Raw genomic sequence first — 22,333 nt, 5'->3', positions numbered from 1 at the left:
TTTCTGAGGGCACTTCCTTAAGTACTTTGGGATCCAGGCCCTGGGGGTTTGTCAGGCTTCAATTCCCAACATTTCCTACGGTTCCCCACTCTCCCCAAAGCCTGTGTTCCCCAACCTTTCTGCTATGTATTCGTATCATTTGTTGGAAACACTGAATGCAAGTGTGTGTGTTGGTTGTCAGCCCAGTCTTTGATCCGATTAGAAATCCCTCTTTCTGACCGGAAGGACACATGTCTTGCTCAATCTCCTTCGGAACGTTTTGCAGTTGGTTTAGTCTCACACTCTACTTTCCCGTTCTCCACCTCAGCTCGGACAACACAAGCTGGGGGGATACTGATGGGTCGAAATTCTGATTTTCAGGCTTTGCAGAGGGTGATACAAAAATCCGACTCTAATCTCCAGAGTACCCTCAGTGAGGGTTAGAGTAGGAGGGGAATGAGGATCAGTGGATGGTCAAGGGGGTAAGGAAAGGCAGCAGCCTCTCAGAATGTGATTGACCTCAACAAGCCTGGACAGGTGGCAGGGACCTTGGGAAGGGGGGTTCAGTGTGGCATTGAGCGGGTGTACGCCAGGAAAAAAGAGGACTAAACTGGGTAAGGACAGCACTGGATAAACGCGAGGAGGAAGCCGTGCTGCTGTAGACAAGAGTGGATTCGGAAGATTAATAGGAATGTGAAAGCAGGATAAAAGTGCATGTACATGCACAATGTGCAGGGAGCTCCAAACACAACTCCCACTGTGGGAATACCACACTGACACTGCACTGTTGGGACGAGGCTGATCCCCCAGAGAGATCCCAAACTGATCTCCCAGAGACACCCCGAACAGATCCCCCAGACAGATCCCGAACTGATCTCCAGGGCAGATCCCGAACTCTTCACCCGGACGGATCCCGAATTCTTCCTGCGGGCAGATTCTGAACTGTTTCCCCGGGCAGACCCCAAACTGTTCCCCCAGAGAGTTCCTGAACTGTTCCCCCGGACAGATCCCGAACTGTTCCCTTGGACAGATCCCGGACTGTTCCCCCGGAGAGATCTAGAACTGTTACCCCAGACAACTCCAGAACTGTTCACCCGGACAGATCTCGAACTGTTCCCCCAGACAGATTCCGAACAGTTCCCCCAGAGAAATCCCGAATCGTTCCCACGGACAGATCCCAAACTGTTCCCCCAGACAGATCCCGAACTGTTACCCCGGACACATCCCGAACTGTTCCCCCAGAGAGATACCAAACTGTTTCCCCGGACAGATCCCGAACTGTTCCCCCGGAGAGATCCTGAACTGTTCCCCCAGAGAGATCCCGAACTGTTCCTCCAGAGAGATCCCGAACTGTTTGCCTGGGTAGATCCGTGACGGTTCCCCCAGAGGGATCCCGAACTGCGACCCCAGAGAGATCCCAAACTGTCAGCCCAGACCAATCCCGAAGTGTTCCCCCGGAGAGTTCCCGAACTGTTTCTCAGACAGATCCCGAACTGTTGCCCCTCTCCAGATCCCAAACTATTCCCCCGGAGAGTTCCCGAACTGTTCCCCCAGACAGATCCTGAACTGTTCCCCCAGAGAGATCCCGAACTGTTCCTCCAGAGAGATCCCGAACTGTTTGCCTGGGTAGATCCGTGACGGTTCCCCCAGAGAGATCCCGAACTGTTCCACCAGAGAGATTCCGAACTGATCCCCCGCACAGATCCGGAACAGTTCCCCAGAGTGATCCCAAACCGCTCCCCCAGGCAGATCCCAAACTGCTTACCCAGAGAGATCCCGAACTGTTTGCCTGGGCAGATCCTGAACAGTTCCCCCAGAGAGATCCCGATCTGATCCACCCGAGAGATCCCGAACTGTTCCCCCAGAGAGATCCCAAATTGTTCTCCCGGACAAATCCCAAACTGTTCCCCAGAGAGATCCCGAACTGTTCCCCCGGACAGATCCCGATCTGTTCCCCCGGAGAGTTCCCGAACTATTCCCCTGGACAGATCCCGAACTCTTCCCCCAGACAGATCCCGAACTGTTCCCACGGACAACTCCTGAACTGTTTCCCCGGACAGATCCCGAACTGTTCCCCCAGAGAGATTCCGAACTGTTTCCCCCAGACAGATCCCGAACTGTTCCCCCAGTCAGATCCTGATCTGTTCCCCCAGAGAGATCCCAAACTGATCCCCCAGAGAGTTCCGAACTGTTCCTCCGGGCAAATCCTGAACTATGCCACAGAGAGATCCCGAACTGTTACCCTGGGCAGATCCCGAACTGTTACCCCAGAAAGATCCCGAACTGCTTACCCAGAAAGATCCCGAACTGTTCCCCCAGAGACATCCCGAAATGTTCCCCCGGACATTTCCCAAACTGTTATCCCAGAGAGATCCAGAACTATTCCCCTGGGCAGATCCCAAACTGCTCCTCCAGAAAGATCCCGAACGGTTCCCCAGAGAGATCCTGAACTGTTCCTCTGGGCAGATCCTCAACTGTGTCCCTGAGAGATCCCGAACTGTTCCCACGGACAGATCCCGAAGCGTTCCCCCGGACAGATCCCGAACTGTTCCCCCAGATAGATCCCGAACTGTTCCTCCAGAGAGATCCCGAACTGTTCCCCCAGAGAGATCCTGAACTGTTCCCCCGGACAGATCCCGAACTGTTCACACAGACAAATCACAAACTGATCCCCCAGAGAGATCCCGAACGGTTCCTCCAGGCAGATCCTCAACTGTGCCCCAGAGAGATCCCGAACTGTTCCCGCAGTGAGATCCCGAACTGTTCCCCTGGACAGATCCCGAACTGTTCCCCCAGACAGATCCCGAACTGTTCCCGCAGTGAGATCCTGACTAGTTCCCCAGGACAGATCCAGAACTGATCACACGGAGAGATGCAGAACTGTTCCCCCGGAGAGATCCCGAACTGTTCCACCAGAGAGATCCCCAACTGTTCCCCCGGACAGATCCCGAACAGTTCCCCCAGACAGATCCCGAACTGTAACCCCAAACAGATCCCGAACTGTTCCTTCAGAGAGATCCCGAACTGTTCCCTTGGACAGATCCCGAACTGTTCCCCCAGAGAGATCCTGAATTGTTCCCCCGTACAGATTTCGAACTGCTCCCCCAGACAGATCCCGAACTGTTCTCCCAGAGAGATCCCGAACGGTTCCTCCGGGCAGATCCTCAACTGTGCCCCTGAGAGATCCCGAACTGTTCCCACGGACAGATCCCGAAGCGTTCCCCCGGACATATCCCGAACTGTTCCCCCAGACAGATCCCGAACTGTTCACACGGACAAATCCCGAACTGTATCCCCAGAGATATCCCGATCCGTTCACCCGGACAGATCCCGAACTGTTCCCCTAGTGAGGTCCCAAACTGTTTGCCTGGGCAGATCCGGAACAGTTCCCCCAGAGAGAACCCGAACTGATCTCCCGCACAGATCCCGAACTGTTCTCCCGGACAGATCGCGAACTGTTCCCCTGGACAGATCCCGAACTGTTCCTCCATAGAGATCCCGAATGTTCCTCCCGACAGATCCCGAACTGTTCCCCGGGCAGATCCCGAACTGTTTTCCCGGAAAAATTATGAACTGTTAACCCAGAGAGACCCGAACTATTCCCCCGGGCAGATCCCGAACTGTTCTCCCAGAGAGATCCTGAACGGTTCCTCGGGCAGATCCTCAACTGTGCCCCAGAGAGATCCCAAACTGTTCCCCTGGACAGATCCCGATCTGTTCCCCCGGAGAGTTCCCGAACTATTCCCCTGGACAGGCCCCGAACTCTTCCCCCAGACATATCCCGAACTGTTTCCCCGGACAGATTCCGAACTGTTCCCCCAGAGAGATCCCGAACTGTTCCCCCAGAGAGATCCTGAACTGTTCCCCCAGAGAGATCTCGAACTGTTCCCCCAGAGAGATCCCGAACGGTTCCCCAGAGAGATCCCGAATTGTTCCTCCGGGCAAATTCTGAACTATGCCACAGAGAGATCCCGAACTGTTACCCTGGGCAGATCCCGAACTGTTGCTCCGGAAAGATCCCGAACTGCTTACCCAGAGAGATCCCGAACTGTTCCCCCAGAGAGAGATCCTGAAATGTTCCCCCGGACAGATCCTGAACTGTTATCCCAGAGCGATCCAGAACTATTCCCCCGGGCAGATCCCGAACAGTTCCCCTGGGCAGATGCCGAACTGTTCCCCCAGAGAGATCCCGAACTGCTTACCCAGAGAGATCCCGAACAGTTCCCCCGGTCTGATCCCGAACTGTCCCCCTGGACAAATCCCGAAATGTTCCCCCAGAGAGATCCTGAACTGATCCCCCGTACAGATCCTGAACTGTTCCACCAGAGAGATCCCAAACTGTTCCTCCGGACAGATCCTGAACAGTTCCCCTGGAGAGATCCCGAACTGTTCCCCCAGACAGATCCTGAACTGTTCCTCCAGAGAGATCCCAAACAGTTCTCCCGGACAGATCCCGAACTGTCCCCCGGGCAGATACCGAACTGGTCCCCCAGACAGATCCCGAACTGTTCCCCCGGACAGACCCTGAACTGTTCCTCCAGAGAGATCCCAAACAGTTCTGCCGGACTGATCCCGAACTGCTCCCCTGGACAGATCCCGAACTGTTCCCCCCGGATAGATCCGGAATGGTTCCCCCAGACAGATCCGGAACGGTTCCCACAGAGAGATCCCGAACTGTTCCTCCAGAGAGATCCCAAACTTTTCCCCCAGACAGATCCCGAACTGTTCCCCCGGATAGATCCGGAATGGTTCCCCCAGAGAGATTCTGAACTGTGCCCCCAGACACATCCCAAAGTGTTTCCCCGGGCGGATCCCGAACTGTTACCCTGTGAAGACCCAGAATTGTTCCCCTGGACAGATCCCGAACTGTTCCCCCGGATAGATCCCGAACGGTTCCTCCGGGCAGATCCCAAAATGTTCTCCCAGACAGATCCCAAACTTTTCCCCCAGACAGATCCCGAACAGTTCTCCCGGACAGATCCCAAACTGTTCCTCCGGACAGATCCCAAACTGTTCCCCCAGAGAGATCCCGAACTGTTACCCTGGACAGATCCTGAACTGTCCCCCGGAAAGATCCCAAACTGTTCCCCCGGACAGATCCCGAACTGTTCCCCCGGACAGATCCTGAACTGTTCCTCCGAACAGATCCCGAACTGTTCCCCCAGAGAGATCCCGAACTGTTCCTCCGGATAGATCCTGAACTGTTCCCCCGGAGAGATCCCACACTGTTCCCCCAGAGAGATCCCGAACGGTTCCTCCGGGCAGATCCTCAACTGTGCCCCAGAGAGATCCCAAATTGTTCCCGCAGTGAGATCCCGAACTGTTACCCCAGACAGATCCCGAAGTGTTCCTCCAGAGAGATCCACAAACAGTTCTCCCGGACTGATCCCGAACTGCTCCCCTGGACAGATCCCGAACTGTTCCCCCCGAACAGATCCCAAACTGTTCCCCCAGAGAGTTCCCAAACTGTTTCCCCGGACGGATCCCGAACTGTCCCCCTGGACAGATCCTGAACTGATCCCCCAGAGAGATCCCGAACTGATCCACCGGACAGATCCCGAACTGCTCCGCCAGACAGATCCCGAAGTGTTTCCCCTGGCGGATCCCGAACTGTTCCCCAGAGAGATCCCAAACTGTTCCCCCGGACAGATCCCGAACGGTTCCCCCAGACAGATCCCGAACTGAAACCCCAGAGACATCCCGAACTGTTCCCCTGGAGAGATCCCAAACCTTTCCCCCAGACAGATCCTGAACTGTTCCCCGGAATAGATCCGGAATGGTTCCTCCAGAGAGATCCCGATCCGTTCACCCAGACAGATCCCGAACTGTTCCCCCAGCGAGATCCCGAACTGTTCCCCCGCATAGATCCCGAACTGTTCTCCCGGACAGATCCTGAACTGTTCTCCTGGACAAATCCTGAACTGTTCCCCCAGAGAGATCCCAAACTGTTCCTCCAGAGAGATCCCGAACTGTTTCCCCGGACAAATCCTGAAATGTTCCACTGGACAGATCCCGAACTGTTCCTCCAGAGAGATCCCGAACTTCCCCTGGACAGATCCCGAACTGTTCCCCTAGAGAGATCCCGATTCGTTCACACGGACAGATCCCGAATTGTTCCCCCAGAGAGATCCCAAACTGTTCCCCCGGACAGATCCCGAATTGTTCCCCCAGAGAGATCTCGAAATGTTCCCCCGGACAGATCCCGAACTGTTATCTCAGAGAGATCCAGAACTGTTCCACCGGACAGATCCCGAACTGTTCCCTTGGAGAGATCATGAACAGTTCCCCCGGACAGATCCCGAACAGTTCCTCAACTGTTCCCTCAGAGAGATCCTGAACTGTTCCTCCAGAGAGATCCCAAACTGTTCCCTCGGACAGATCCCAAACTGTTCCCCCCTTACAGATCCCGAACTGTTCCCCTGGACAGATCCCAAACTATTTGCCTGGGCAGATCCCGAACCGTTTCTCCAGAGAGATCCCGAACTGTTCCTCCAGAGAGATCCCGAACTGTTTCCCTGGACAAATCCTGAACTGTTCCCCCGGACTGATCCCGAACAGTGCCCCCGTACTGATCCCGAACTGTTCCTCAACTGTTCCCTCAGAGAGATCCCGAACTGCGACCCCAGAGAGAGCCCGAACTGTTCCCCCGGACAGATCCCGAACTGTTCCCCCATACGGATCCTGAACTGTTCCCCCAGAGAGATCCCAAAATGTTCCCCTGGACAGATCCCGAACTGTTATCCCGGTGAGATCCAGAACTGTTCCCCCAGGCAGATCTCAAAGTTTTACCTCAGAAAGATCCCGAAATGTTCCCCCGGACAGATCCCAAACTGATCCCCTGGACAGATCCCAAACTGTTCCCCCAGAGAGATCCCGAATTGTTCCTCCGGGGAGATCCTGAACTGTTTCCCCAGACAGATCCCGAACTGTACCCCGGGGCAGATCCCGAACTGTTTCCCCAGAGAGATCCCGAACTGCTCCCCTGGACAGATCCCAAACTGTTCCCCCAGAGAGATCCCGAACTGTTCCCCTGGACAGATCCCAAACTGTTCCCCCGGACAGATCCCGAACTGTTCTCCCAGAGAGATCCCGAACTGTTCTCCCGGACAGATACCGAACTGCTCCCCTGGACAGATCCTGAATTGTTCCCCCAGAGAGATCCCGAAATGTTCCCCCGGACAGATCCCGAACTGTTATCTCAGAGAGATCCAGAACTGTTCCACCGGACAGATCCCGAAATGTTCCCCTGGAGAGATCCGGAACAGTTCCCCCGGACTGATCCCGAACTGTTCCTCAACTGTTCCCCCAGAGAGATCCCGAACTGCGACCCCAGAGAGAGCCCGAACTGTTTTCCCGCACAGATCCCGAAATGTTCCCCCGGACAGATCCCAAACTGTTCCCCCGGACAGATCCCGAACTGTTCCCCCGGACAGATCCCAAACTGTTCCCCCAGACAGATCCCAAAATTCTCCACCAGATGGATGCCCAACTGTCCCCCCAGACAAATCCTGAACTATTCCCCAAGACAGATCCCGAACTGCTCTCCCGGACAGATCCTGAACTGTTCCCCCGGACAGATCCTGAATTGTTCCCCCAGAGAGATCCCGAAATGTTCCCCCGGACAGATCCCGAACTGTTATCTCAGAGAGATCCAGAACTGTTCCACCAGACAGATCCCGAAATGTTCCCCTGGAGAGATCCGGAACAGTTCCCCCGGACTGATCCCGAACTGTTCCTCAACTATTCCCCCAGAGAGATCCCGAACTGCGACCCCAGAGAGAGCCCGAACTGTTTTCCCGCACAGATCCCGAAATGTTCCCCCGGACAGATCCCGAACTGTTATCTCAGAGATATCCAGAACTGTTCCACCGGACAGATCCCGAACTGTTCCTCAACTGTTCCCTCAGAGAGATCCTGAACTGTTCCTCCAGAGAGATCCCAAACTGATCCCCCGGATAGATCCCAAACTGTTCCCCCCTTACAGATCCCGAACTGTTCCCCTGGACAGATCCCGAACTATTTGCCTGGGCAGATCCCGAACCGTTTCTCCAGAGAGATCCCGAACTGTTCCCCTGGACAGATCCCAAACTGTTCCCCCAGAGAGATCCCGAACTGTTCTCCCAGAGAGATCCCAAACTGTTCTCCCGGACAGATACCGAACTGCTCCCCCGGACAGATTCCAAACTATTCCCCCAGACAGATCCCGAAATTCTCCACCAGATGGATGCCGAACTGTCCCCCCAGACAAATCCTGAACTATTCCCCAAGACAGATCCCGAACTGTTCCCCCAGACAGATCCCGAACTGTTCCCCTGGATAGATCCCGAACTTCTCTCCCGGACAGATCCCGAACTGCTCTCCCAGACAGATCCCGAACTGCTCCCCTGGACAGATCCTGAATTGTTCCCCCAGAGAGATCCCGAAATGTTCCCCCGGACAGATCCCGAACTGTTATCTCAGAGAGATCCAGAACTGTTCCACCGGACAGATCCCGAAATGTTCCCCTGGAGAGATCCCGAACAGTTCCCCCAGACTGTACCCGAACTGTTCCTCAACTGTTCCCCCAGAGAGATCCCGAACTGTTCCCCCAGAGAGATCCCGAAATGTTCCCCTGGACAGATCCCGAACTGTTATCCCGGAGAGATCCAGAACTGTTCCCCCAGGCAGATCTCAAAATGTTACCTCAGAAAGATCCCGAAATGTTCCCCCGGACAGATCCCAAACTGATCCCCTGGACAGATCCCAAACTGTTCCGCCAGAGAGATCCCGAATTGTTCCTCCGGGGAGATCCCGAACTGTTTCCCCAGAGAGATCCCGAACTGCTCCCCTGGACAGATCACAAACTGTTCCCCCGGACAGATCCTGAACTGTTCTCCCAGAGAGATCCCGAACTGTTCTCCCGGACAGATACCGAACTGCTCCCCTGGACAGATTCCGAACTGTTCCCCCGGACAGATTCCAAACTATTTCCCCAGACAGATCCCGAAATTCTCCACCAGATGGATGCCGGACTGTCCCCCCAGACAAATCCTGAACTATTCCCCAAGACAGATCCCGAACTGTTCCCCCAGACAGATCCCGAACTGTTCCCCTGGATAGATCCCGAACTTCTCTCCCGGACAGATCCCGAACTGCTCTCCCAGACAGATCCCGAACTGCTCCCCTGGACAGATCCTGAATTGTTCCCCCAGAGAGATCCCGAAATGTTCCCCCGGACAGATCCCGAACTGTTATCTCAGAGAGATCCAGAACTGTTCCACCGGACAGATCCCGAAATGTTCCCCTGGAGAGATCCCGAACAGTTCCCCCAGACTGTACCCGAACTGTTCCTCAACTGTTCCCCCAGAGAGATCCCGAACTGTTCCCCCAGAGAGATCCCGAAATGTTCCCCTGGACAGATCCCGAACTGTTATCCCGGAGAGATCCAGAACTGTTCCCCCAGGCAGATCTCAAAATGTTACCTCAGAAAGATCCCGAAATGTTCCCCCGGACAGATCCCAAACTGATCCCCTGGACAGATCCCAAACTGTTCCGCCAGAGAGATCCCGAATTGTTCCTCCGGGGAGATCCCGAACTGTTTCCCCAGAGAGATCCCGAACTGCTCCCCTGGACAGATCACAAACTGTTCCCCCGGACAGATCCTGAACTGTTCTCCCAGAGAGATCCCGAACTGTTCTCCCGGACAGATACCGAACTGCTCCCCTGGACAGATTCCGAACTGTTCCCCCGGACAGATTCCAAACTATTTCCCCAGACAGATCCCGAAATTCTCCACCAGATGGATGCCGGACTGTCCCCCCAGACAAATCCTGAACTATTCCCCAAGACAGATCCCGAACTGTTCCCCCGGACAGATCCCGAACTGTTCCCCTGGATAGATCCTGAACTGCTCTCCCAGACAGATCCCGAACTGCTCTCCCAGACAGATCCCGAACTGTTCCCCCAGACAGATCCCGATTTGTTCCCCCAGAGAGATCCCGAAATGTTCCCCTGGACAGATCCCGAACTGTTATCTCAGAGAGATCCAGAACTGCTCCACCGGACAGATCCCGAACCGATCCCCCGGACATATCCTGAACTGTTCCTCCAGACAGATCCCGAACTGTTCCTCCAGAGAGAGATCCCAAACTGTTCACCCGGACAGATCCCGAACCGATCCCCCGGACATATCCTGAACTGTTCCTCCAGACAGATCCCGAACTGTTCCTCCAGAGAGATTCCAAACTGTTCACTCGGACAGATCCCGAACTGATCCCCCGGACATATCCTGAACTGTTCCTCCAGACAGATCCCGAACTGTTTCTCCAGAGAGATCCCGAACTGTTCACCCGGACAGATCCCGAACTGTTCCCCTGGATAGATCCCGAACTGTTCCCCCAGAGAGATCCCGAACTGTTCCCCAGAGAGATCCCGAACTGATCTACTGGACAGATCCTGAACTGTTCACCCGGACAGATCCCGAACTGTTCCTCCAGAGAGATCCCAAACTGTTCACCCGGACAGATCCAGAACTGTTCCCCTGGATAGATCCCAAACTCTTCCCCTGGACAGATCCCAAACTGATCCCCTGGACAGATCCCGAACTGTTTCTCCAGAGAGATCCCGAACTGTTCACCCGGACAGATCCCGAACTGTTCCCCGGACAGATCCTGAACTGTACCCCCGGGCAGATCCTGAACTGTTTCCCCAGAGAGATCCCGAACTGCTCCCCTGGACAGATCCCAAACTGTTCCCCCAGAGAGATCCCGAACTGTTTCCCTGGACAGATCCCAAACTGTTCCCCCGGACAGATCCCGAACTGTTCTCCCAGAGAGATCCCGAACTGTTCCCCCGGACAGATCCCAAACTGTTCCCCCGGACAGATCCCGATCTGTTCTCCCAGAGAGATCACGAACTGTTCCCCCGGACAGATCCCAAACTGTTCCCCCGGACAGATCCCGAACTGTTCCCCCGGACAGATCCCAAACTGTTCCCCCAGACAGATCCCAAAATTCTCCACCAGATGGATGCCCAACTGTCCCCCCAGACAAATCCTGAACTATTCCCCAAGACAGATCCCGAACTGCTCTCCCGGACAGATCCTGAACTGTTCCCCCGGACAGATCCTGAATTGTTCCCCCAGAGAGATCCCGAAATGTTCCCCCGGACAGATCCCGAACTGTTATCTCAGAGAGATCCAGAACTGTTCCACCGGACAGATCCCGAAATGTTCCCCTGGAGAGATCCCGAACAGTTCCCCCGGACTGATCCCAAACTGATCCCCTGGACAGATCCCAAACTGATCCCCCAGAGAGATCCCGAATTGTTCCTCCGGGGAGATCCCGAACTGTTTCCCCAGAGAGATCCCGAACTGCTCCCCTGGACAGATCACAAACTGTTCCCCCGGACAGATCCTGAACTGTTCTCCCAGAGAGATCCCGAACTGTTCTCCCGGACAGATACCGAACTGCTCCCCTGGACAGATTCCGAACTGTTCCCCCGGACAGATTCCGAACTGTTCCCCCGGACAGATTCCAAACTATTTCCCCAGACAGATCCCGAAATTCTCCACCAGATGGATGCCGGACTGTCCCCCCAGACAAATCCTGAACTATTCCCCCGGACAGATCCCGAACTGTTCCCCCGGACAGATCCCGAACTGTTCCCCTGGATAGATCCTGAACTGCTCTCCTGGACAGATCCCGAACTGCTCTCCCAGACAGATCCCGAACTGTTCCCCCAGACAGATCCCGAACTGTTCCCCTGGATAGATCCTGAACTGCTCTCCTGGACAGATCCCGAACTGCTCTCCCAGACAGATCCCGAACTGTCCCCCCAGACAGATCCCAAACTGTTGCCCCAGAGAGATCCCGAACTGTCCCCCCAGACAGATCCCGAACTGTCCCCCCAGACAGATCCCGAACTGTTGCCCCCAGACAGATCCTGAACTGTTCCCTGTCGGCTCCCGCACCCGACTCGCTCCGCAATGAATCCCCTCCCCACCCCCGGGAGCCCGGTGTGTGTCACTTACCGGGAGCAGGGAGCGGTATCTGCCCCAGAGCAGGAAGGAGAGATCCGGGTCAGAGCGTACAGCAACCTCCGCACAGAGAGAGAGAGAGAGAGGGAGGGAGGGAGAGAGAGGGAGGAGAAACTAACAGGGGGTGGGGACAGACAGAGGGAGGGAGGGAGGGCGGGGAAACTAACAGAGGGTGGGGACAGAGAGAGAGGGAGAGTGGGGAAACTCACAGGGGATGGGGACAGAGAGAGAGAGTGGGAGGGGAAACTCACAGGGGATGGGGACAGAGAGAGAGAGAGGGAGGGGGAGGGAGGGGAAACTAACAGGGGGTGGGGACAGAGAGAGAGAGAGGGAGGGGGAGGGAGGGGAAACTAACAGGGGGTGGGGACAGAGAGAGAGGGAGGGGAAACTAACAGGGGGTGGGGACAGAGAGAGAGGGAGGGGGAACTAACAGGGGGTGGGGACAGAGAGAGAGAGGGAGGGGGAACTAACAGGGGGTGGGGACAGAGAGAGAGGGAGGGGAAACTAACAGGGGGTGGGGACAGAGAGAGAGAGGGAGGGGGAACTAACAGGGGGTGGGGACAGAGAGAGAGGGAGGGGAAACTAACAGGGGGTGGGGACAGAGAGAGAGGGAGGGGAAACTAACAAGGGTGGGGACAGAGAGGGAGGGAGAGAGGGAGGGGAAACTAACAGGGGGTGGGCACAGAGAGAGAAGGAGGGAGGGGCAACTAACAGGTGGTGGGGACAGAGAGAGTGAGAGAGAGGGAGGGAGTGGATACTAAGAGGAGTGTAAAAACATAGAGTTGGGGTGGGACGGTGAACCAGAGGAATGTAAGACTGTGAAAGACAAAATGAGGGAGTGCCAAGTGTGACCAGAGAGAGAAAGTCCCATACTGAACAGAGTCCCGTGGGTAATAAACCGCCCAGAGACTGAGAGAATGGGAGACACAGGGGGAGAATAGGAGCTAACAGACTGAGAGGATTGAGGGAAATGTAGAGGGGTGGGTGAAGGCAAAAAGAGAGAGGGAAATAACATGAACAGAGAGTTAGAGAGTGAAAGATCATCTTCACAGTCAGTCTCACAGCCAGCAAACAGAGGGAGGACAGAGTAACGGGGAATGCCAAGAGAAATAATGCTGAGAGAGTGTGAGGATGAGAGATTGTTCCAGTCTGGAATGCAGTGGCTGAGAGTGTGACAGAGGCAAGGACAACTGAATGTCCTAAAGGGATAGAAGCCGAAATTGCTGGAAAAGCACAGCAGGTGTGGGGAGTGAAATCCAGGATAATGCCTGAGCTCCAATGGCCCTCCGACCCAGACTCTGACTCCTCTCCACAGATGCTGCCAGACCTGCCAAGCTTTTCCAGTCACTCCCGGCTTTGTTTCTGATTTCCAGCATCTGGAGTTCTTTTGGTTTTTCTCCCTGAAGGGAATTGGCCGGTTATCTGAAGGAGGAGGATCGTGAGGAAATGCTGGGACTCACAGTGAATCCGACAGCTGCTGCAGAACAGAGTGACCTCCTTTCACATTGGAACAAGTCTGTGGAGATTGTTTAAAAGATAAATACTTAGAAAAAGGAAAGGGAGGAAAGCGATGGTGAGATAAAGTGAGTTGGAAATAAGATAAAACAAGACAGATGCACATTAGATGGAGAGAACAGGCATGATCTATACACAGAGTGTGTGGTGTGTTTGATGGCAACTGTGTCAAGGGGAGCTTTACTGTTTAGTTAACTTCTGGTTTAAAAGAGTTATGGGAAAGAATGCACTGACCAGACAGAGTGTACACACTGTTAGATCATAAAATATAGGAGCACAATTAAGCAATTCAATCCAACAAGTCTGTTCTGCCATTTGATCACGTTTCTCAGCCCCACACTGCTGCCTTCTCCCTGATCCCCTTACTAAACAAGGACCTGTCTATCTCTGTCTTAAAGACACAAATGACTTGGCCTCCAGAGCCCCCTGCATCATTGGGTTCCACAGATTCACTACCCTCTGGCTAAAGGCACAAGATTTCACACTGAGGCTGTGCACTGAAGTTCTAGACTCCCCTACTAATGGAAACGTCTTCCCCACAGCCACTCTATCCCGGCCTCTCAGTATTCTGTAAGATCCGATCAGATCCCCTCCTTCTAAACTTCATTAAGTACAGACCCTGGTGTGGGTGACTGTTTTAGTGTCGGTGACTGTTTTAGTGATGGTGGCTTTTTTGGTGTTAGTGGCAGTTATGGTGTGGGTGACTGTTTTGGTGTGGGTGACTGTTTTGGTGTTGGTGGCTGTTTTGGTGCGGGTGACTGTTTTGGTATTGGTGACTGTTTTGGTGTTGGTGGCTGTTTTGGTGCGGGTGACTGTTTTGGTGTGCGTGACTGTTTTGGGGTTGGTGGCTGTTTTGGTGCGGGTGACTGTTTTGGTGTGGGTGACTGTTTTGGTATTGGTGACTGTTTTGGTATTGGTGACTGTTTTGGTGTTGGTGACTGTATTGATGTTGGTGACTGTTTTGGTGCATGTGACTGCTTTGGAGTTCATTACTGTTTTGGTGTGGATGACTGTTTTGGTGTGGGTGACTGTTTTGGAGTTGGTGACTGTTTTGGTGTGCATGACTGTTTTGGTGTTGGTGGCTGTTTTGGTGTTGGTGACTGTTTTGGTGAGGGTGAAGTCTTTGGTGTTGGTGAATGTTTTTGTGTGGGTGACTGTTTTGGTGTGGCTGACTGTTTTGGTATTGGTGACTGTTTTGGTGCGGGTGAAGTTTTTTATGTTGGTGACTGTTTTGGTGCATGTGACAGTTTTGGAGTTCATTACTGTTTTGGTGTGGATGACTATTTTGGTGTTAGTGACTGTTTTGGTGTGGGTGAAGTTTTTGGTGTTGGTGACTATTTTGGTGTGGGTGACTGTTTTGGAGTTGGTGACTGATTTGGAGTTGGTGACTGATTTGGTGTGCATAACTGTTTTGGTGTTGGTGGCTGTTTTGGTGTACGTGACTGTTTTGGAGTTGGTGATTGTTTTTGTGTAGGTGACTGTTTTTGCGTGGGTGACTGTTTTGGTGTGCATGACTATTTTGGTGTTGGTGGCTGTTTTGGTGTTGGTGACAGTTTTGGTGAGGGTGAGGTCTTTGGTGTTGGTGAATGTTTTGGTGTGTGTGACTGTTTTGGGGTTGGTGGCTGTTTTGGTGTGGGTGACTGTTTTGGTATTGGTGACTGTTTTGGTGTTGGTGACTGTATTGGTGTTGGTGACTGTTTTGGTGTGGGTGACTGTTTTGGTGAGGGTGGAGTTTTTGGTATTGGTGAATGTTTTGGTGTGCATGACTGTTTTGGGGTTGGTGGCTGTTTTGGTGTTGGTGACTGTTTTGGTGTGGGTGACTGTTTTGGTGTGGGTGACTGTTTTGGGGTTGGTGGCTGTTTTGGTGTGGGTGACTGTTTTGGTGTGGGTGACTGTTTTGGTGTGGGTGACTGTTTTGGGGTTGGTGGCTGTTTTGGTGTGGGTGACTGTTTTGGTGTGGGTGACTGTTTTGGTGTAGGTGACTGTTTTGGTATTGGTGACTGTTTTGGTGGTGGTGGCTGTTTTGGTGTGGGTGAGGTATTTGGTGTTGGTGAATGTTTTGGCGTGGGTGACTGTTTTGGTGTTGGTGACTGTTTCGGTGCATATGACTGTTTTGGAGTTCATTACTGTTTTGGTGTGGATGACTATTTTGGTGTTGGTGACTGTTTTGATGTCTGTGACTGTTCTGGTGTTGATGACTGTTCTGGTGTTGGTGACTATTCTGGTGTTGGTGACTGTTTTGGTGTGGGTGACTGTTTTGGCGTGGGTGACTTCTTTGGTGCATGTTTTTGGTGTGGGTGAGGGTTTTGATGTGAGTGAGGGTTTTGGTGTGGTTGAGGGTTTTGGTGTGGGTGGAGGTTTTGGTGTGAGTGGAGGTTTTGATGAGAGTGGGGATTTTGGTGTGGGTGGAGGTTTAGGTGTGGTTGGGGGTTTTGGTGTGGGTGAGGGTTTTGGTGTGGGTGATGGTTTTGATGAGAGTGGGGGTTTTATTGTAGGTGGAGGTTTTGGTGTGGGTGGGGGTTTTGGTGTGGGTGAGGGATTTGGTATAGGTGATGGTTTTGATGAGAGTGGGGGTTTTAGTGTGGGTGGAGGTTTTGGTGTGGGTGGGGGTTTTGGTGTGGGTGAGGGATTTGGTGTGGGTGATGGTTTTGATGAGAGTGGGGGTTTTTGGTGTGTGTGATGGTTTTGGTGTGTGTGATGGTTTTGGTGTGGGTGGGGTTTTGATGTGCGTGGGGGTTTTGGTGTGGTTGACGGATTTGGTGTGGGTGACTGTTTTGGTGTGGGTGAGGGTTTTTGTATGAGTGACGGTTTTGGTGTGGGTGGGGGTTCTGGTGTGGGTGAGGGTTTTGATGAGAGTGGGGGTTTTGGTGTGGGTGGGGGTTTTGGTGTGGGTGATGGTTTTGGTGTGGGTGAGAGTTTTGATGAGAGTGGGGGTTTTGATGTGGGTGGGGGTTTGGGTGTGAGTGATGGTTTTGGTGTGGGTGGAGATTTTGGTGTGGTGGAGGTTTTGGTGTGGACGAGGGTTTTGGTGTGGGTATGGGTTTTGGTGTGGATGAGGCTTTTGCTGTGGGTGAGGGTTTAGGTGTGCGCGGGGATTTTGGTGTGGGTGGAGGTTTTGGTGTGGGTGAGAGTTTTGGTGTGCGTGAGAGTTTTGGTGTGGTTAAGGGTTTTGGTGTGGGTGAGGGTTTTGGTGTGGGTGCAAGTTTTGGTGTGGGTGGGGGTTCCGATGTGGGTGAGGGTTCTGATGTGGGTGGGGGTTCTGATGTGGGTGGGGGTTTTGGTGTGGGTGAGGTTTTGATGAGAGTGGGGTTTTGGAGTGGTGAGGGTTTGGTGTGGGAAATACAGCATTGGCCGTGGGAAATGCACCATTGGCCATGGGAAATACAGCATTGCCTATGGGAAATACAGCGTTGGCCATGGGAAATACAGCGTTGACCATCGGAAATACAGCGTTGACCATGGGAAATACAGCATTGACCATGGGAAATACAGCGTTGCCTATGGGAAATACAGCGTTGACCATCGGAAATACAGCGTTGACCATCGGAAATACAGCGTTGACCATGGGAAATACAGCATTGACCATGGGAAATACAGCGTTGCCTATGGGAAATACAGCATTGACCATCGGAAATACAGCGTTGGCCATGGGAAATACAGCGTTGGCCATGGGAAATACAGCGTTGACCATGGGAAATCCAGCACTGGCCATGGGAAATACAGCGTTGGCCATGGGAAATACAGCGTTGACCATGGGAAATCCAGCACTGGCCATGGGAAATACAGCGTTGACCATCGGAAATACAGCGTTGCCTATGGGAAATACAGCGTTGGCCATGGGAAATATAGCGTTGACCATGGGAAATTCAGCGTTGCCTATGGGAAATACAGTGTTGGCCATGGGAAATACAGCGTTGACCATCGGAAATACAGCGTTGCCTATGGGAAATACAGCGTTGACTATGGGAAATTCAGCGTTGCCTATGGGAAATACAGCGTTGACCATCGGAAATACAGCGTTGCCTATGGGAAATACAGCGTTGGCCATGGGAAATTCAGCTTTGCCTATGGGAAATACAGCGTTGACCATGGGAAATTCAGCGTTGACCATGGGAAATACAGCGTTGACCATGGGAAATACAGCGTTGACCATGGGAAATACAGCGTTGGCCATGGGAAATACAGCGTTGACCATGGGAAATACAGCGTTGGCCATGGGAAATACAGCGTTGGCCATGGGAAATACAGCGTTGGCCATGGGAAATACAGCGTTGACCATGGGAAATACAGCGTTGACCATGGGTAATACAGCATTGACCATGGGAAATTCAGCATTGACCATGGGAAATACAGCATTGACCATGGGAAATACAGCGTTGACCATGGGAAATACAGCGTTGACCATGGGAAATAAAGTAATACAGGGATAGGGTAGGAGGGTGGGATGCTCTTCAGAAGATTGGTGTGGATGCGATGGGTTGAATGGCCTACTGAATTTGACTCAATGTACGACTCTCACTATTACATCCCTTTTCCTTCACGTGGTTCCTAACCTTGTTTCCTTCACCTCTGTTCCCCTGTGCATCATTTCCAATTGTTACCTTGACAGTAGACCTCTATTCCCCCCTGTCGTTTCTGACTTACAGCCACTGTTATAAAGCTGATAGCCTGTGGTGGGGCTAGTTAAACAATACACACAGTAACACATTTACCAAGATGCAATTCACAGCTTTAAGGTTTGGAATGATTTGGCTTTGGGATAACACAGTCGGATTACCACTTGTTGAATGTCATTACCTTGAACAATTAATGCTGTCATCACAATTTGGCCGAGAAACTGGATCAGGCAACACTGAACATCCTCCTCAGCCTTAACTATGGCAGACAGCAAGAAGATGCCCATTGTCAGCTGAAAAGCAGGTTATCTGCCGTATAACGATGAGCCCAGAAGCCTCTTGTGGCACCCATTTTCCAATTTGACATACCACAGGCATGTCTGATGACATACCGAACTTAACCTGTACCAACTGGTGCAGACCAGCTGAAGGGCTGCTCACTAACATTGTTTAAAGGCATCGTGCATCTGTGCTCCCCACCCGCCAAATCCTGCCCCCTCCTCTACCCCAGATCTGAATTGTTGCCCCCATTGACACTTGGCCTGCTTGTGTCCAAGCCGCCAGATTTGGAATTGTCTTCCTCAACCTTTTATGTCTTGTTTTTAGCCCTTTTAAGATCGGCTTTGAATCTCACTGTCTGAGTGAGACAAAAATCAGTGAGTGTGTTTCTGGGAATTTGTGGACAATGGGAACTGAACCGATAAGGCTTCTTTCTTTTTTTAAAAAAAAACAAATGTTCAGTGCCTCAGTTACAAGATGAATAATGTAATTGTGTCGGATGACTGGGTGATAGTTAGCTATTAATCTCCAGAAGCCCGACTAGGTATTGAGTGAGAGACCGCCAGACTGAGAATGTGTGGATCTGGGATTTAACAGCATTGTGGAGACTCAGTACAGCTGGGAGGAGCCGGTTAATAGTTTTTAAGTTCCTTTTAGTAGCTGATAGTTTGTAAGGATTATAATGTATAATGACGAGGACCAGAGAATGAGGGTCCCAGAGTAATTGATTGCGTGATCTTAAACATCTTCCAGAAGGTTCTGTTTAAAGGGCCAAGTCATTGCAGGAAAGCTCAAGGCTGTGGTGGGCTCTTGCTGTTCTCTGTGGGAAGATTTCCAGGGGCCGGGGGGTGTGTGTGTGTGTGTGTGTAGGTCGCAGCTCCAGGTAGCCCAGAGTTTGGAGCTGGGGCAGCAGCTGAGGGGGAGCTGTGGGGCACCAGTGAGATGGAGGGTATTGCGAACAGCACAGAGAGAGAGGTGGTCACATTGCAGGGTAATACTCTGTTGGTAAGAAGGGAATTGGGATCACCAGGCAGAGCAAGAGGTACAGGCAGGCAGTGCATGAGTCTTCTGTGGCTGTTCACTTGCAAAACAGATATAGCACTGAGTACAGGCAAGGGGAACAGCCTCTCACACAAAGCAGCTCCATGCTTGGCTCTGTTGTAGAGGGAAGGAGGAGAGAGTGTGTGACCACAACAGCTATAGGGTATTCAACTGTCAAAAGAAGGAGATTCCAGGATGGTGTACCACCTCCCAAGTCTGAGGAAGAGGATTAAGATCAAACTCTCATTCCCTGCTCCTCGTCACTATACATTATAATCCTTACAAACTCTCAGCTACAAACCAGAACTAACAAACTATTAACTCAATAAAAAAGTGAAACAGTCTCTCTTCCCACCTGCAGTGAATTCCCAATGTGCTCTGAAATCCCAGATATGCACGCTTTGAGTCTGGCTGTCTCTCACTGGCCCATGGTTCAAGGCTGTCTTACAGTGGCTACCGGGTGTTAGAGAAGCTGAGATTGCACAGCCAGTGGTCATGGTGCACATTGATATAAACAATAGAAAGGGGAATAAGAAAAGTGATAGACAGAGAAATAAAGGGGACAGGAGCAAACAGGTGAGCAATAAATGGCAATGGAACAAGTAATGTTCAAAAGGCAAAGCCTTCAGGCTTTGTGCCTTAATGTATGGAACATCTGTAATAAAGTGGATGAATTAATCACACACATGGATTACAGAGACATGGCTGCAGGGTGACCAGGGGATAGGGACTAGACATTCAGCATCGAAGAGCGACAGACAAAAAGGAAAAGGTGGTGGGGTTACATTGCCACTTCAAGATAAAATTCATGCAATAATGAGAAAGGATATTAGCTCTGACAATGTGGAATCTGTTGCGACACGGGGTAAACCCTCCTGATTAATTTAAAACCAGCAACACAGAAAAGATTTAGCCCATGCAGCAATCTGGAAAAGTTCAACTGGCCAAGGACTATTTAAGTAAAATCAACAACTTTACTTCTTAAAGTATAACAGAGAATAATTAACTAACCATTATTTACAATTTCTTTCTCGAACCTATCTTTTGCCTTCCTTTCTATCATATTAGTTCAATAAAACTCCCAATTAAGATTTACAAAACAACACGTCTTGTCTCAAAACCAGGCAGCTATAGATTCTTGTCTTTGCATCTTCCTGTGCCCTCTATTCTCCTTGTTAGGAATTTCTGTGGCACCGGTTACTGATCAAAACAGTACCTTTAAGAGATATATTTCTTTTCAAGCAGTCTGGTAATTGGTAGGACTTGGCAGTTCTCCTCTCAACTGTTCAATCCCCCCCCCCCGGTCTTATACTCCAGAGCATCGGATTGTGTCATTCACTTTTAAGATTGTCAATATACTCAATTCAAACTTGATTGGACATTGGTATTTTTATCAGGGTATAATTTCAACTGACTGGCTGAATTCGAATTTTTTTTGTCTCCAGACAACAAGCTACTCGAGTTGTTCAACCCAGTGTTATATACGTTATTACATTATTGAGAACACTTGGTGCTGTGCCCGGTAGTTCTGCTGCTTTTAACTCTCTTAAAGGTGCACCCATATCTTTATATCAAATCTGTATGGGTAGAACTGAGAAACGCAATGTACTGAAAACATTAGTATGTGGGTTATGTACATGATGTAAAGGTGCTGGTGTTAGACTGGGGTGGACAAAGTTAAAAATCACACAACACCAGGTTATAGTCCAACAGGTTTATTTGGAAGTACTAACTTTCGGAGTGACGCTCCTTCATCAGGGAGCTAGAGGGGCAGGATCATAGGACACAGAATTTATAGCAAAAGATCAAAGTGTCATCCAACTGATGCAACGTATTGAACAAACCTAGATCGTTTAGTCACTTAGAATGGGTTACAAGTTTCGATTCATTAATATGTAAATCCCAGAACTTCTTTCAAGTCACATTCCTGAGGTAATTTAAGATTTTTATAAAATGACATCTCAGCTCAGACACTATATTAAAGGTGTGAGGTTAGAGTCTGTCTGTATTCCAACCTTGAGTCAGACCGGTTCTGTTTCCAAAGTAGGAATTGATACAATGTCACAGGGACAGACTGCTTGAAGGTTGTGAGCTTTTTAACAAAATAGAATGTGTGAGCAATTACAAACCTGCAAATGAGGCAGCTTCAATTGAGGCCTTCAAGAGATGGTTATTCAGATAAAAAAAATAGGTGCAGGGGAATGTGGAAAAGCCAGGAGATTGGCACTGGGTAATGATGTTTATTAAACAAGCCAGTGTGGGCACGTTGGGTTAAATAGTTTCCTTCTGCCATAACAATTCGGTGATTGTGTGTTACAGGAGCCAGTATATGCAGATGTGGCCAGTGTTTAGGCCTGTTCCAGGCTCCAGTTCTCTAACACAGAGAGCCTTGTGGTTTTTCCATGCTCAGTGCCAATGTTCCAGTTTTGCTCCAAGCTCCAGTTGTTTAACTACTTTGCTGACAGTTTCCAATCTGCGTGGAATTATTTATCACTGTTTAACCATGTCCCCTGCCAATGGGAAGAGAGATCCTGTTGGATAGGAGCCAGTCTGCCTCTCCTTGGTTTTACAGTAAACTGCACCAGAGCTGGCCTTTCACATTGCGATAACTTTGTACACTCACCTTCTTTGGAACATTGGGCAAGCCCTTTTCGTTTTGTTCATTGTGTTTTGGTTCATTCCCTCTCAGTGCCTTTCCTTGTGGTCTGTTTGTGGCCTACAGTCAGTCCTGTGGTGAAGATTGTGTCATAGAGAAAGGACCCATTCCCAGTCGAAAACTTCCGGAACCTTCTCCCTCACCTTCTCTTCCCCTTCAAGACTTTTGTTAACCAAGCTTTTGTTTCCTTTCCTAATATCCATAAGTTGTGAAAACTTCCACAAAGCACTG

At 51.4% G+C, this 22,333-nt stretch overlaps 1 protein-coding gene across 1 annotated transcript in view; it reads right to left on the bottom strand.

The window, feature by feature from the left end:
* The window catches only part of cd82b (CD82 molecule b), a 102,994-nt gene extending 90,800 nt beyond the window's left edge, over positions 1–12,194 (bottom strand). Inside the window, exon 1 of the mRNA XM_060838388.1 lies at positions 11,990–12,194. The gene's annotated coding sequence lies outside the window, so the exon portion shown is untranslated. The remainder of the gene's footprint in view (positions 1–11,989) is intronic.
* Between the last annotated feature and the right edge of the window lie 10,139 nt (positions 12,195–22,333).

This window comes from Hemiscyllium ocellatum, chromosome 18 (genome assembly GCF_020745735.1).
Source record: "Hemiscyllium ocellatum isolate sHemOce1 chromosome 18, sHemOce1.pat.X.cur, whole genome shotgun sequence".
In the NCBI taxonomy this organism is placed as follows: domain Eukaryota; kingdom Metazoa; phylum Chordata; class Chondrichthyes; order Orectolobiformes; family Hemiscylliidae; genus Hemiscyllium; species Hemiscyllium ocellatum.
The sequence above is the reverse complement of the archived record's forward strand: the minus strand, read 5'-3'. Positions and strand labels throughout refer to the sequence as shown.